The sequence below is a fragment of the Lissotriton vulgaris genome, chromosome 4_1 (genome assembly GCF_964263255.1).
Source record: "Lissotriton vulgaris chromosome 4_1, aLisVul1.2, whole genome shotgun sequence".
Taxonomy (NCBI): Eukaryota; Metazoa; Chordata; class Amphibia; order Caudata; family Salamandridae; genus Lissotriton; species Lissotriton vulgaris.
The window spans coordinates 1,046,492,086-1,046,506,716 of record NC_141691.1 but is presented as its reverse complement, the minus strand read 5'-3'; positions in this window follow the sequence as shown (position 1 = coordinate 1,046,506,716).

Sequence of the window (14,631 nt, the reverse complement as noted above, 5' to 3'; positions counted from 1 at the left end):
AATTTAAGTGAGAAAGCTCATATAGCCAACAATTCCCGGAAAGCCATTACTCAGGGAAAGAGTTTGGTATCCTTGTATAAGGCTACAGGTAGAAGGCATTTTTCGATACTATTGGATGTATTTCGAGCAAAAGTTCCTGCCTCCCTACTCTATGGAATAGAGTTAATCGATGTAAAAAATTGGAGCTTCTTAAATTCCTCGGAAGGAAAAATTTTACGTAGCCTAATATCTGTCAACACAGCTAGTTCAACTGCTGTTTTAAGACAGGAACTCAGCTTACGTAGTAGCTGGGTCCAAGGTCTAGCGGGAATCGTACGCAGGGTTGTTAGCCTTGCAAGGAGCGAGCCTAGCACCCTAAGACATCTTATAAAAAATGAGTTGTTGGGAAACTTTAATGACTATTCATTGATTGTAAAAAAATTTAGATATGCTGTGGGTCAATTACAACTGGATAAAGATGTTTTATTCTCTCTGTCATCTTACCAGTTAAAAACCCTTTTGAAGTCCTCCTCGTGGGAACTAGGGTTTAGACTGGATAGAGATCTTCGGATTTTGAAAAAGGGCCTCACCCCAGTTATCGATTCCTGCCTATTGAGGAAAGCTCAGCCATATATTCAATGGAACATTCCTCATGGCGTTAGACGCCTACTGTTTTTGGTAAGACAGGATTTGCTCCCTTTGAAATCTCTCTTATCCAGATGGCATGGCCACTCAGCGGTCTGTGATTTCTGTCAGATGAATGATCAAGATTTGTCTCATGTCATTTTTGTTTGTCCAGCCCTGATGTTTTTCAGGCGAAGATGGTTAAGACCAATCTGCCTTCAACTGAACATTTTGTCTGCCCCTTCTTTTAGTGCGGCTATGATTAACCCTCCTAATGAAATGTTTTGTTTCAAACTGTACAAATTTTTCAAATGTTTTCTGGATCTGTATTAACTTGGTAATTTTAGATTGTTGTGTATTTTTATTCTTTGTACCTGTTGACATTTTTTGTTTAAACTTTCTTTGTATGCATTTTATGACTTTTATGTGGACCTCGTAATGAGTTCCGATATCATAATAAACTTAAACTTAAACTTGAAACTTGAAAAAAACTTGTGTTACTGAGGCCTTACGTCCTATGCCATATACATGTTGTTGTACTATGCTTGCTAATGTGTTAATGCCTTATTCTTGCTTCCCTAAGGTTCTTGGACTTATGTTTTCTGGCATATGTATGGATATAATTGTAAGTTAATGTTAATGATCGTTTCCCACTCTTACGTGGTTATTGGTTGGTGTTGTTTAACCACCCTTTGTAGTATGGATTTCTTGTGTTTGCCTGAGACGGGTGTCTCTTTAAGTGCTTAGAATGAATTTACTTACCTTATAGGCAGTTTTTTTTATGTGCATTTACTTACATAATTGCAGGTTGCTTCTTACTTTGGTCTGCATTGTATTTTTACTCCCTTGGACGTCAAGGCTTTCTGGCTAGATTTGGGTTTGCATTTTTACTTCCTTGGACGTCAAGGTTTTTTTGCTAGATTTGGGTTTGAATTTTGACTTCTTTGGGTATCAAGGTTTCCTTTGCTAGGTTTGGGTTCTTCCCTCGCATGTCAGGGTCTGCGTTGGGAGTCCATTTGGTTCTGTGTGAAGCCCCTTCCACACATCACACCCCAATTTGTTATTGGGGGAAGTTTGCTACATTTGCTGGAACCTGCCTGTTAACCGTTGAGGCTTCCTGGCGCCTTGAGACTCTTGAGCGCCCACTTCCTTGAAGCGCTACCTCTCGCAGGACCCTCTTCGCGGGTCCCGCTTCGTGGCGCTTGTTGTTTGGAGTGCGCAGAGGAGGGGAACTTTGTGTGGATTGTGCTGGCGATAGGAGCTGCAGGGCTGCGAGCGTGTTGGTTGATGAACTCCGAGTTCCAGCAGTCTCTGCTGCTGACCCGCCCGAGTCACCTGGGCCGCTCTCCCTGTCAGACACGCCCCCTGTGTCAAGGCTATAAGCCGGATTTGTTGCCTGCGTGGGATTCATTCATTTTAAATTGTACTTGCCTGCTGGAACCTGCCTGTTAACCGTTGAGGCTTCCTAGTGCCTTGAGACTCTTGAGCGCCCACTTCCTTGAAGCGCTACCTCTCGCAGGACCCGCTTCGTGGGTCCCGCTTCGCGGGTCCCGCTTCGTGGCGCTTGTTGTTTGGAGTGCGCAGAGGAGGGGAACTTTGTGTGGACTGTGCTGGCGATAGGAGCTGCAGGGCTGCGAGCGTGTTGGTTGATGAACTCCGAGTTCCAGGAGTCTCTGCTGCTGACCCGCCCGAGTCACCTGGGCCGCTCTCCCTGTCAGACACGCCCCCTGTGTCAAGGCTATAAGCCGGATTTGTTGCCTGCGTGGGATTCATTCATTTTAAATTGTACTTGCCTGCTGGAACCTGCCTGTTAACCGTTGAGTCTTCCTGGCGCCTTGAGACTCTTGAGCGCCCACTTCCTTGAAGCGCTACATCTCGCAGGACCCGCTTCGCGGGTCCCGCTTCGTGGCGCTTGTTGTTTGGAGTGCGCAGAGGAGGGGAACTTTGTGTGGACTGTGCTGGCGATAGGAGCTGCAGGGCTGCGAGCGTGTTGGTTGATGAACTCCGAGTTCCAGGAGTCTCTGCTGCTGACCCGCCCGAGTCACCTGGGCCGCTCTCCCTGTCAGACACGCCCCCTGTGTCAAGGCTATAAGCCGGATTTGTTGCCTGCGTGGGATTCATTCATTTTAAATTGTACTTGCCTGCTGGAACCTGCCTGTTAACCGTTGAGGCTTCCTGGTGCCTTGAGACTCTTGAGCGCCCACTTCCTTGAGGCGCTACCTCTCGCAGGACCCGCTTTGCGGGTCCCGCTTCGTGGCGCTTGTTGTTTGGAGTGCGCAGAGGAGGGGAACTTTGTGTGGACTGTGCTGGCGATAGGAGCTGCAGGGCTGCGAGCGTGTTGGTTGATGAACTCCGAGTTCCAGGAGTCTCTGCTGCTGACCTGCCCGAGTCACCTGGGCCGCTCTCCCTGTCAGACACGCCCCTCACTTTTGGACTCCTATAAACCACGCACAAGACTTCCGCTGCGCGGGAGCGCACGGGAAGCGCCCGGGAGAAGCCAAGGACAAGGGCGGGACCGTCTGCGGCCGTCAGAGGCTGAAGTAGGCTGGGCTGGGCCCTGTCCCTTTGAAATTTGTTATAATTAATATTGCTTACTTCAGCCTACTTGCCTCACTAGGTCTCACTTGGTGTGTGTGCTTTGGTAGGCTATTACTGTGCTTCTGCTTTTGGTAAATTCTGTTGTACCTCCCCCAGCTTAAACATGACGGCAAAAAAACTCCGTTCTGGTCGTGTCCTAGTGGGGAGATCTGGTTCTAAAACTAAATCGAACCCCTTACGTAATAAAATCACTTCCTCCCTGCAATTGAAAGGCCAATGCCAACTATTTAATTTATGGGAGAAAGGAAAGGACAAGGTTTCAGAGGCCCATCCAACCACGGAAGTGTTAGAGGGTAAAGTGCCTGAGCTAGTTAACACCACTAATAAGGATAACTCTATCCTGGTTACGGTTCCTGCCCCGCTCCATCTTGGATCCCCCTCTCCCGAAATAGTGGGGGGCTTCCCTTTGGTGTCCATTGATTCACAAAGGAATTTGGAGCTTCCACATGGGCTTTGGGCTGTAATGTTAGAAAATCTGACAATGCCATCTCTCCCCAATTTTCTCATTTGGTAGTACCTAATTCCATAGAGAATCCAATTATTTCATCAGATTTGCCTACTAATTCTGCTTTACCGGAGGGTGATTTTACATTACCCGATATTGACTTAATAACTCATAAAGGGTTGATGAGACTTCCCCAGGACAGTGTCAGGGCTAATTCTAACACTACTGAAGCTATTCTAATTTCTAGTCCCTGTCCTCTTAGTAGTACCCCTTCTAATAAATTAGATTTTTCTTTAGCTCAGTTAAATTTCTCTTCTTGTTCTGGCCCCAATTTGAACAATATGCCTGTGAGCCCTCCAAGTACTAACGATAAGCTAATTTCCAATTCCTTGTCCTCTTTGGAATCATTATTATCTTCTATTCTTCGTTTACTGGAAAAATTTGTTGGAGGTTCGGATTGCATCCTTGATACGGTAACTCAAATCCTAAGAGTACTCTTACATAATAATAGTGGGTCCGTTCTCGGATGCCTTCCAGTGCCCGTCAATTCCTTGGAGATCCCTAATAAGAGATCTCCGAATGAAATAGTAACACTAAACCCAGTTCAAACGCTTTCATATCCCTCTCCTGAAGGACAGAAAAGAAATAAACTAGTAGTCACATTGGCGGATCCTAAGGTTGACAAGGTGATTTCAGTTGGAGCCAATTGTGTTGTTACCCACGACGATGAGATAGATGTGTTACCTGTCTCTCCCGTCGTTCAAAATTTGGAAGTTCCCCCCCTATTCCCTATATTCTCTCTACAGGCAAAAAAAGAGGAAGAGGCCCCTATAGCTTCTCCAGGTAATGTTGAAAAGATAGTCCCGATAAAACAAAAAAAGAATAGAATAAAAAAGAGGAAACCTATCCGAAGATTTTCTAAAAAAAGACAGAGGAAACTTCTGTTTGAAAAAAATTTGGAACCCATATTAGAAAATTCCGCCCGGACTGAGCAGTCCTTTGTTACACAGGAAGATATAATTGGTTCTCCTAAAGTGGATCATGTGTCTATTGGGTCTGGTCTTATAAGTTCCTCCACCACTCTCACCCTAGTGTTTCATTATTCCCTGTAAACCCTCTTCCTTACACTCTTAATCCCTTGGCTAGACCTTTTCAAGACTCTTCCACAACTGGGCCCATTCCCTTGGTGCCAACTAGGGATAAAATAAATGTAGATACCTTTTTTCTAGATTTTTCTCCTTTATTCGATACTGATCTAATTCTAAATAGATCAGCTCTGCTCACTTGTTTTCAGGAGATTGAAAGCTTAAAATTAATCCAAACTTCGGACCTGGATGTGGTATTTCTTCTTAACGCTACATTAGGGAGAACTGCAAGGGTGAAATTTCAGTCCAAATTGGTGTTAAATCACATCTTACAGTGGGCAGAGGAATTATAAATCAGAGGGATTGATGTTACTCCATATTTCATAGAAAAACGAAGTGAAAGTTTATCTACTAATTTGTCGTCAACCTCTGATGTTAATTTGAAGCCTACAGATTGGTCTTCAGTTAGATCTGAGGACTTAAAAATATGTGTCTCAAAAAATGAAAGGCAAGTTCTTTATAAAAATCCCCCTCTTCCTAAACAAGTTTTGATGGATGATAATTCAAAATGGAGTTGGCTACCGGGAGTTCTCTCTAGCAAATCCACTTCCTGCCCTAAACCGCATTCAAATTTTTAACAGAGATTTGAAGTTTATCTCATGGAATACTGCGGGTTTTAAAGATTATAAGGAAAAACTATGTTTCCTACGTTCCCTAGAAGCTGACATAATTTGCCTTCAGGAAACGTGGGTGGAAGGTAAATTAATACTAGAAAAAGAGTACTTTGTCTTAGAAGGTAGTGCAATCCCCTCTAGGAGAGGTCATGCGAAGGCTGGAATAGCATGTTTATTATCCAATAGAATCAATTGGAACTATTCCCACTATCTTGATCCTGATAAATTGTTTCAGGCAATAATTTTAAAAAATGTATTCAAGGATTGTTCCAACAAATTGCTTGTTTTAATAAATACTTATATTCCCCTAAATTTTCGTTTTAATTATGGTTTAAAAGTACTCTTCTCCTTCATAACTAAAATTATGGACTCCCCCCCCCCCCCTTACATATTACTATTTGGGGACCTGAACTGTAAAATATCTAATTGTGGTCTTGATTCGTTCAGAAATAAACTTAGGGAAGAATCTCTTAATATACCTCAGGCCTTGTTTCCAGCAAATATTAAATCTAATAAAAGAGGTAAATTAGTTCTGAAAGGTCTTTCTAAAGTGGATTGTCTAATAATAAATGGGAGACTCCCTTCTGACATCCCGGCAGCCTTTACACACAATTCAAAAAACTGAGACTCTATTATTGATTATGTAATCGCAGATTGTTCTTTCTCTTCTTTTTTGAAAGATCTTTTGGTTGTAGATACTAAACTTAGTGACCATAATGCGTTGATCCTTACAGTTTCTCTTAGCCCACCTATGGCGGATTCCTGGAACATCGACACGGATGTGGTGAATTTTGGCGCCAGTTCGGGGAAATGTTTTTGGAATCACCGTTCTTTTGTGTGTTTGCTGACTCTTTTAATCTCTACTGTGGAGAATTTATTCCGATGGGATGGGAGGGAACTATCAGGATTTACTGAGTTTTTAGAATTAGTGACCTCAATAGCCAAAAAGGGCCCCTCCCTTAAAAAAACCTTAGTATTCCCCCAATCGCTTCGTTATTAAATATTGAAATAAATAAAGTGATAAGGGGTCAATACTTATCATTTAGTCAGGAATCCCATCAGAAATTAGCACTACTAAAAAGAAGGAGAGCAAGGCTTAAGGCCAGTTTAAAAAGAAATAAGGAGGATTCTGTATGGATTCAACTCCGGGAAGCCTCATATAATGGCCAAGCTAAGACATTTTGGTCATTAATTGGCAAAGGCTGCGGTACTAGAGTTAGTCCTACGCCAATTGCCATTGATGAGCAGATCTGGGTTCATTATATTGAGAATCTGTACAGTAATAATAATCTGCAACTAAAAAATGATGTAACTTATGTTGACTCTTATGGGTACGATTCCCCGACCGAAAAGGAAATTGAATTTGCTATTAAGAGTATGCGCTCTTCTAGTGTGATGGGTCCTGACGAGGTTCCCATCTCTGTGCTAAAACAACAGAGCGAATTATGGAGCAAAATTCTTTATCCTGTGTTTAAATCTTTCTTTGCTAGCGGAATAGTCCCCCCATCCTGGAAAGGGAGTATCCTTGTCCCTTTATATAAAAAAGGGGCAAGAGACCTTCCACAAAATTATCGTCAAATTGCTTTGCTTGACGCCATCGGCAAGGTTTTTGCAAAATGTATTCTCACCTTAATCAACGATTGGGTAACTGAGTCCAAAATTTTGCCTTTGGAACAAACAGTTTTTAGGCTGAAGCATGGAACGTTAGATAACTTGACTGCACTTCAGGTTATTAAGGAAAAATATGTGAAAGTCCGTGGAGGGCATGTTTATGGCGCATTCATCGACTTCTCCACAGCATTCGATAAAGTGGACAGAACATTGCTGTGGAGAAAGCTATTCGATTTAGGGATGCCTCCCTTTCTTATTAAATGAGTTCGTGCCCTATATTCAGACACCTGGTGCAGAGTGCTGCTTGGCGGTGAAAGAGGTGTATCTAGAATATTTCACACATCCAACGGGTTAAAACAGGGCTGCCTATTGGCTCCCCTACTATTTTCTCTTTATACAGTTGATTTACCTCTGGCTCTCTCAGCATGTTCAGGTATTGCTCCGATTCTGGGGGGCTCTCCAATTGTATGCCTCATGTATGCTAATGATATTTTGATTCTTGATCTGACTCCTAAGGGCCTGAATAACCGCCTGCAGGGTCTATATGAATATGCTGGAAACCATTTTTTGTTGATAAATACTGCAAAAAGCAAAGTGATGTGCATGTCTGGTAGGAAGAAACCTAAATATTCGAACTTTCCTTGGGTAGTAGGGGGTCAAAAATTGGAAACATTGAAATCTTACTCCTTCCTTGGTAAAATTGTTATGAGTAATTTAAGTGAGAAAGCTCATATAGCCAACAATTCCCGGAAAGCCATTACTCAGGGAAAGAGTTTGGTATCCTTGTATAAGGCTACAGGTAGAAGGCATTTTTCAATACTATTGGATGTATTTCGAGCAAAAGTTCCTGCCTCCCTACTCTATGGAATAGAGTTAATCGATGTAAAAAATTGGAGCTTCTTAAATTCCTCGGAAGGAAAAATTTTACGTAGCCTAATATCTGTCAACACAGCTAGTTCAACTGCTGTTTTAAGACAGGAACTCGGCTTACGTAGTAGCTGGGTCCAAGGTCTAACGGGAATCGTACGCTGGGTTGTTAGCCTTGCAAGGAGCGAGCCTAGCACCCTAAGACATCTTATAAAAAATGAGTTGTTGGGAAACTTTAATGACTATTCATTGATTGTAAAAAATTTTAGATATGCTGTGGGTCAATTACAACTGGATAAAGATGTTTTATTCTCTCTGTCATCTTACCAGTTAAAAACCCTTTTGAAGTCCTCCTCGTGGGAACTAGGGTTTAGACTGGATAGAGATCTTCGGATTTTGAAAAAGGGCATCACCCCAGTTATCGATTCCTGTCTATTGAGGAAAGCTCAACCATATATTCAATGGAACATTCCTCATGGCGTTAGACGCCTACTGTTTTTGGTAAGACAGGATTTGCTCCCTTTGAAATCTCTCTTATACAGATGGCATGGCCACTCAGCGGTCTGTGATTTCTGTCAGATGAATGATCAAGATTTGTCTCATGTCATTTTTGTTTGTCCAGCCCTGATGTTTTTCAGGCGAAGATGGTTAAGACCAATCTGCCTTCAACTGAACATTTTGTCTGCCCCTTCTTTTAGTGCGGCTATGATTAACCCCCCTAATGAAATGTTTTGTTTCAAACTGTACAAATTTTTCAAATGTTTTCTGGATCTGTATTAACTTGGTAATTTTAGATTGTCGTGTATTTTTATTCTTGGTACCTGTTGACATTTTTTGTTTAAACTTTCTTTGTATGCATTTTATGACTTTTATGTGGACCTCGTAATGAGTTCCGATATCATAATAAACTTAAACTTAAACTTGAAACTTGAAAAAAACTTGTGTTACTGAGGCCTTATTTCCTATGCCATATACATGTTGTTGTACTATGCTTGCTAATGTGTTAATGCCTTATTCTTGCATCCCTAAGGTTCTTGGACTTATGTTTTCTGGCATATGTATGGATATAATTGTAAGTTAATGTTAATGATCGTTTCCCACTCTTATGGGGTTATTGGTTGGTGTTGTTTAACCACCCTTTGTAGTACGGATTTCTTGTGTTTGCCTGAGACGGGTGTCTCTTTAAGTGCTTAGAATGAATTTACTTACCTTATATGCAGTTATTTTTATGTGCATTTACTTACATAATTGCAGGTTGCTTCTTACTTTGGTCTGCATTGTATTTTTACTCCCTTGGACGTCAAGGCTTTCTGGCTAGATTTGAGTTTGCATTTTTACTTCCTTGGACGTCAAGGTTTTCTTGCTAGATTTGGGTTTGAATTTCGATTTCTTTGGGCATCAAGGTTTCCTTTGCTAGGTTTGGGTTCTTCCCTCGCATGCCAGGGTCTGCGTTGGGAGTCCATTTGGTTCTGTGTGAAGCCCCTTCCACACATCACACCCCAATTTGTTATTAGGGGAAGTTTGCTACATTTGTGCTTGTTTCTATGTTCTGTGTGGAGATTTTCCACACTTGCTTACTGTTTTTTTCTCTTTGGTTAGTTTTCTTTCACACTTTTATGATTGGTTCTCTTGTGCTTCTCATGTTTGCCTGGCCAGCTTACACAATCCTAGTACTTGGGCTGGAATGTAGTCTGTGGTGTGGAGAGTTTGAGGTTTTTTTTTGGCGATAGAAAGGAGGATGGTGGTGTGGTGGTGTGCATGAGCCTTTGTACTTGTGTGATTGTGTTCAATTTTTAATTTTTCATGCTATCCTTCTAGAAAGCTAACTTCTTATTTATTTCTTGCTTTGTTCATAATGCTTTTAGAGTTTTCATTCTTTTCCATTACAAACAAGGCGGTTGTGTTATACTGCTGCTGCTCAGCCTGAGTGTCTGTCTGAGAGAATGTTGGTGAACGGAATGTTCATGTCTGTGAGTGTCAGTTGGAGATGGGCTGAGCAGTAGCAGTCTTGTTTGCCAGATATAAATATTATGGATCAGAAAAAGAAACAGAGCCTTTTGCATCTTGTTGAATCATGTTGAGCAATGAGTCACATCAATTAGTCTTGGCCACTTTGTGTCCTACCAATTAAATTCTGTAATAATGTGGTTTTTGATAACAATGATATGACGTTCCATTGAAACATGTGTAATTCATGAAATTTACAAAAAATGAATAAGAACTGTAAATAATGTGTCTGTGTTAAAGTGATTTAATGTTTTAATGAGATGTGTTTCAGCCATAGGCTAAGTTAAATTGTGATAACAACAAGGCTGAATAAGTAGAGTTGACTAAATGCTACATGTCTGACAGTTTTGACTTAATGCTATATGTCAGTTGTGTACACAAGATGTTTTACACACACAACTCAATTTAGGTTGCACACGGGTTATATGTGTTTTTATGCTTTCTGTTTATTCCCTATAAGTTGGGATAAATTAGATATGATGTTAATTTATTACATTATTTCTTTGTAGGGGGTCACCATCACAAGTATATGTTGTCCTGAAGAAGGTCTAGCAATTTTGACAACAAAAGACCGAAACGTCGACAGTTAAAGTCCATCTCTGCGCTGGCTATTGATTACGCATTTCACATTCACTATTAGTACAATAGGAGTCATTTGTTATTTATTCATCTAGATTGGACTTTTTTTCAAATGTTTGAGAGGTCAATTTATTTATTCCTTTAGGCATTTGAAACTCTGATTAATTTCATGATTTGTACCCTATGAATTTTTTACATATATAAAAGAATCTTTTTCTATAAGATTTCCCGTGTTGCTATTATTTCCTTTCTTTTGTTGATCAATTCTCATGTCTCACAAACAAGGTAACTTGAGATAATCGTGGTGCAGATCCCAATGTGGCTTGGTCAGATAAATCTATACATATAAGCTATAGTCTCACTTCTGTTAAATATTGCTTAGTTCTAAACGAAACCCCTTGCCGGTAATTTCTATTTCGCATGAGCAGTAGTGAGGCTGCTCCTGGTGGGTCTCTCACCTTGTATCATCTAAATTTACTTGAAAACTTACTTGGAAAACTTATCCTTTCTACAACACACTCCCCATCCGTCCACCGGCTGACTCCACTCAAGTCAAGTCAAGTCAATAATGCTTTTTTCGACTTTATGTTACAAAATCATAAAAGCACAGATTTTAAAAAATAAATTTAAAAGAATCTTCACAAGATTAAAAGACATTATGTAAAAAACTGATGATAAATTCATTAACTGATTGAAGTATACCATGCACGACCCTGTAGCCTGTGTAAAAGAGAAAAAACATCAAATACAGGCTTTCTCTTTCGATTCAAATATAAGATGGTATATATTCACTACGTACAACCACTCACATTGTGTTCAGGATAAGGAGCATCCTATTCAGGCTCACATATTTGATACAAATATGGAATGGTATATATTCGCTACTTACAACCATTCACATTGTTCTCCGGAACCTGATAACTAACTTTAAAAAAGAAGAAACTGTCTTGATTTCAATTTCAGTCTCCAATTGTTGTAATTTTAAAAATGCGGCCCTACACTTGTTTAGCTCCCAACTTTTAAAAATAGGGATCAGAAGTCTTCTTCTTGGAGCCAAATAATATTTGCAAAACAGGATGCTTTGCATGTTGGTTTGGGGGGATATATCATCACATGGGCACTTAGGCAGATCCTTTGACCAATCATTGATTTCTGGGAAAGTTATCAGTCTATGGAAGGAGTTAGTTTGGAAGCGTGCCAATAGCATCCGTGAATAACTGCTTGGTTCAAGTAGCAGATACGGTTGGATCCCCTCACAGGTAGTCATCAGCTGATTTTCCATGACTGAGCGTTTCACCTTTTAGGAGAGCCACCTTTTCTTCTCCAGATATTCCAAGGCCACCTTTTTAAATGTATTTCTAGATACTGATTCCATCCTTGTTGCTATTTCAAAGTATTCTGGGTGTCTGATCTCATGCATCATGTTTTTTATATACATGATCCATTTTATATACATGATCTATTTTATATTGGCAACTCTATCTAAATTAAGGTAGTCTGTGATTATGTCTCTATTTAGGCCTGTCTCTGCTGTGACCCATATTTTGTGCCACAACAGTAAGGGGGACATTTTTATGGTATCAGTAATGTGGGTTAAACCCAGGTTACTATGGCAGGTGTAAGTAGCCATGGATCTAGGTACTACTAATAAATATCGGGCAAAATAATTTTCACATCGTTGTATCAATTCCACATTTCCAATCACCCAGATTCTAGCCCCGTAGGTACCAGTAGAAATGCACTTAGCTTTATAAATCTCCAGCAGTTCTGGCACAGGTCTCCCACCCAATTTCTTAGAGAAATTTATCACAGCTCCTATTGCCCTGGAGAAGGTAAATTTCTCGCGATCATAGCCGCCTGCCAGGTTCCATTCCGATCAAAGTTAATTCCTAGATAGGAAAATGTATTAGTGCTCTCAATCTTATTATTATCTAGAAAAATATCACAAATGCTCTTAGTCCTTCTTCCACAGGTCATAGAATAGATCTTTGTAACATTTACTTTTAACCCTCTATCTTTCATACATGCTGCAAATTTCATTACAGCCCTCTGGAGACCAATCTTGGTCCGCGACATCATTACGGCGTCATCCGCATACAGAAGGATTGGGGTAGGGGTACCCCTAACTGTTGGATAGTCATACTGAGATTCGCTGAGGTGGTGTCCTATACTGTTAATATAGAGAGTAAAGAGAAAGGGTGCTAATATGCACCCTTGTCTAACCCCTCTCCTTATTCCAAATTTGGTAGAACACTCACCTCTCCTACCGTACCGTACCCTGGCTCCCGCCCCCCTGTACAGTTCCTTTATGAATAATTGATGCTGGGGGTCTACGCCTATATCATTAAGTATGCTCCATAATTTTTCATGATCTACTCAGTCAAGGGCTGAACTTAAGACAACAAACGTCATGAAGAGGCTCCCCTTCTTGGCCTGTGTATATTTACCTATTATCAATGAAAGGTTGAGGCCCTGTTCAATCGTACCTCTCCCTGTTCGAAATCCATATTGCAGGTTCGAGATAACACCCTTCTCCTCAGCCCAATCTTGTATCCCGTTTAAAATTATCCTGCCCGCCACTTTCATTAGGGCACCCACTAGGGATATAGGGCGATAACAGTTTGGGTCATTTCTGTCTCCCTTTTTAAAGAAGGGGACCACAATGGCTTCCGACCAGGTTGAATTAAGTCTATATCGATTAAAACAGTTTAACACATTGGTTAATAATGGGGCCCATAGATCTATTTTAAATTTATAGACGTCAATCGGAACACCGTCCGGCCCTTGCGCTTTTCCTGAGGCACTTTCTTTGATTGCTCTAATAACCTCATCACATTCAAATACGATATCCAGAGGAAACGTCCTGGATAGGGTATTATATTAGGTTTTTTATGGCTGGGTTACCCATGTTACCTCCATCTTCTGTGTCCTTATTATAAAGGCCCATAAAATATTTAGCCCAAGTATCCCCTGACATGGCTAGATCTATTGTATCTGTTCCCTTATTTGATAAGAAAGGGGCATTTACGGCTTTCCAGAAAGACGTATTATCTTTCCTTAAGCATGCTTCGTGCAGCATATGCCAAGCTTCCCTTTTTAGTTGCTTTTTCCTTTTGGCAATGGTGGCGCGGTACGATATTCTAGCTCTCCTCACTATCTCCTTTGATCTAGATTCTTCATGCAAGGCACGTTTCAATGTTTGTATGTGCCTTTGTGCACTCCTTGTCGAACCATCCCTGAGGTTTGTTAATACTTTGGCGTTGATCCCTTGTTAGTAATTTCCGTACCTCCTCAGTTTATTTTATAAAAGGAGTCATAAATATTGTGATCATCCTCAGTTGGTAGAAGGCATATCTCAATATTATTGTGGGTCTGTTTGGCTAGATTTTGGAGGAAAACCTCGGGTTCAACTTTGGCCCATTTAATAGAATACCCATTAAAGCTAGCAAGGTTAATGGGAAGATTATAAAGGATATCTCTTTTCTTGTTTTCCTCCATCCCTTTTTTTTTCAAATCAGATGAGATAGGATAATGGTCACTCAACAAGGTATCAATTATTCTCCATGAGGATACATTTGCGGAGTACCTTGATGACAGGAGAGCAAAATCAATTGTCGAATTGCACCCTCTCCCTTTAAAAGTAGGCTGAAATGGTACCGGTGGTGAGCATAGTTCATTCACTTGGGACACATCAAATTGGAAAATCAAACTGTTCAACAAATCCCCCAATGTTGAGTGTATAAAATGCGTAGGGGTATCTTCCTTGTTTTCACCTAGGCCGCAGGTACCCAGGACACTACGTTGGCACAGTGAACAATTAAAATCACCCACCCATATGAGAACCATTTCTCTTGTAATTTTTTCCTCTAGATTAAGCAGGGTGCTATTAAGATTTTTTAAGGTCTAGGGATGTTGTTGAAGAAATTTATTACAACTATATGTTTTTCTCTTCCCCAAGTGACTGTTAAAATCTGAAAGTACTCTGTTATAATAAATTTCACAACTGTAGCTCCACCTGAGATTGACACGTAAGTGCATAACAGCCCCTTTATTCCTCCCCCTGTGTGCTAATACTCGCTGGTGTGTGAAAGATTTGATACCCATTCATGTGGATTTCTTCCACAGACCAGGTTTCTTGGAGGCATATTATGGCGTACCCTTT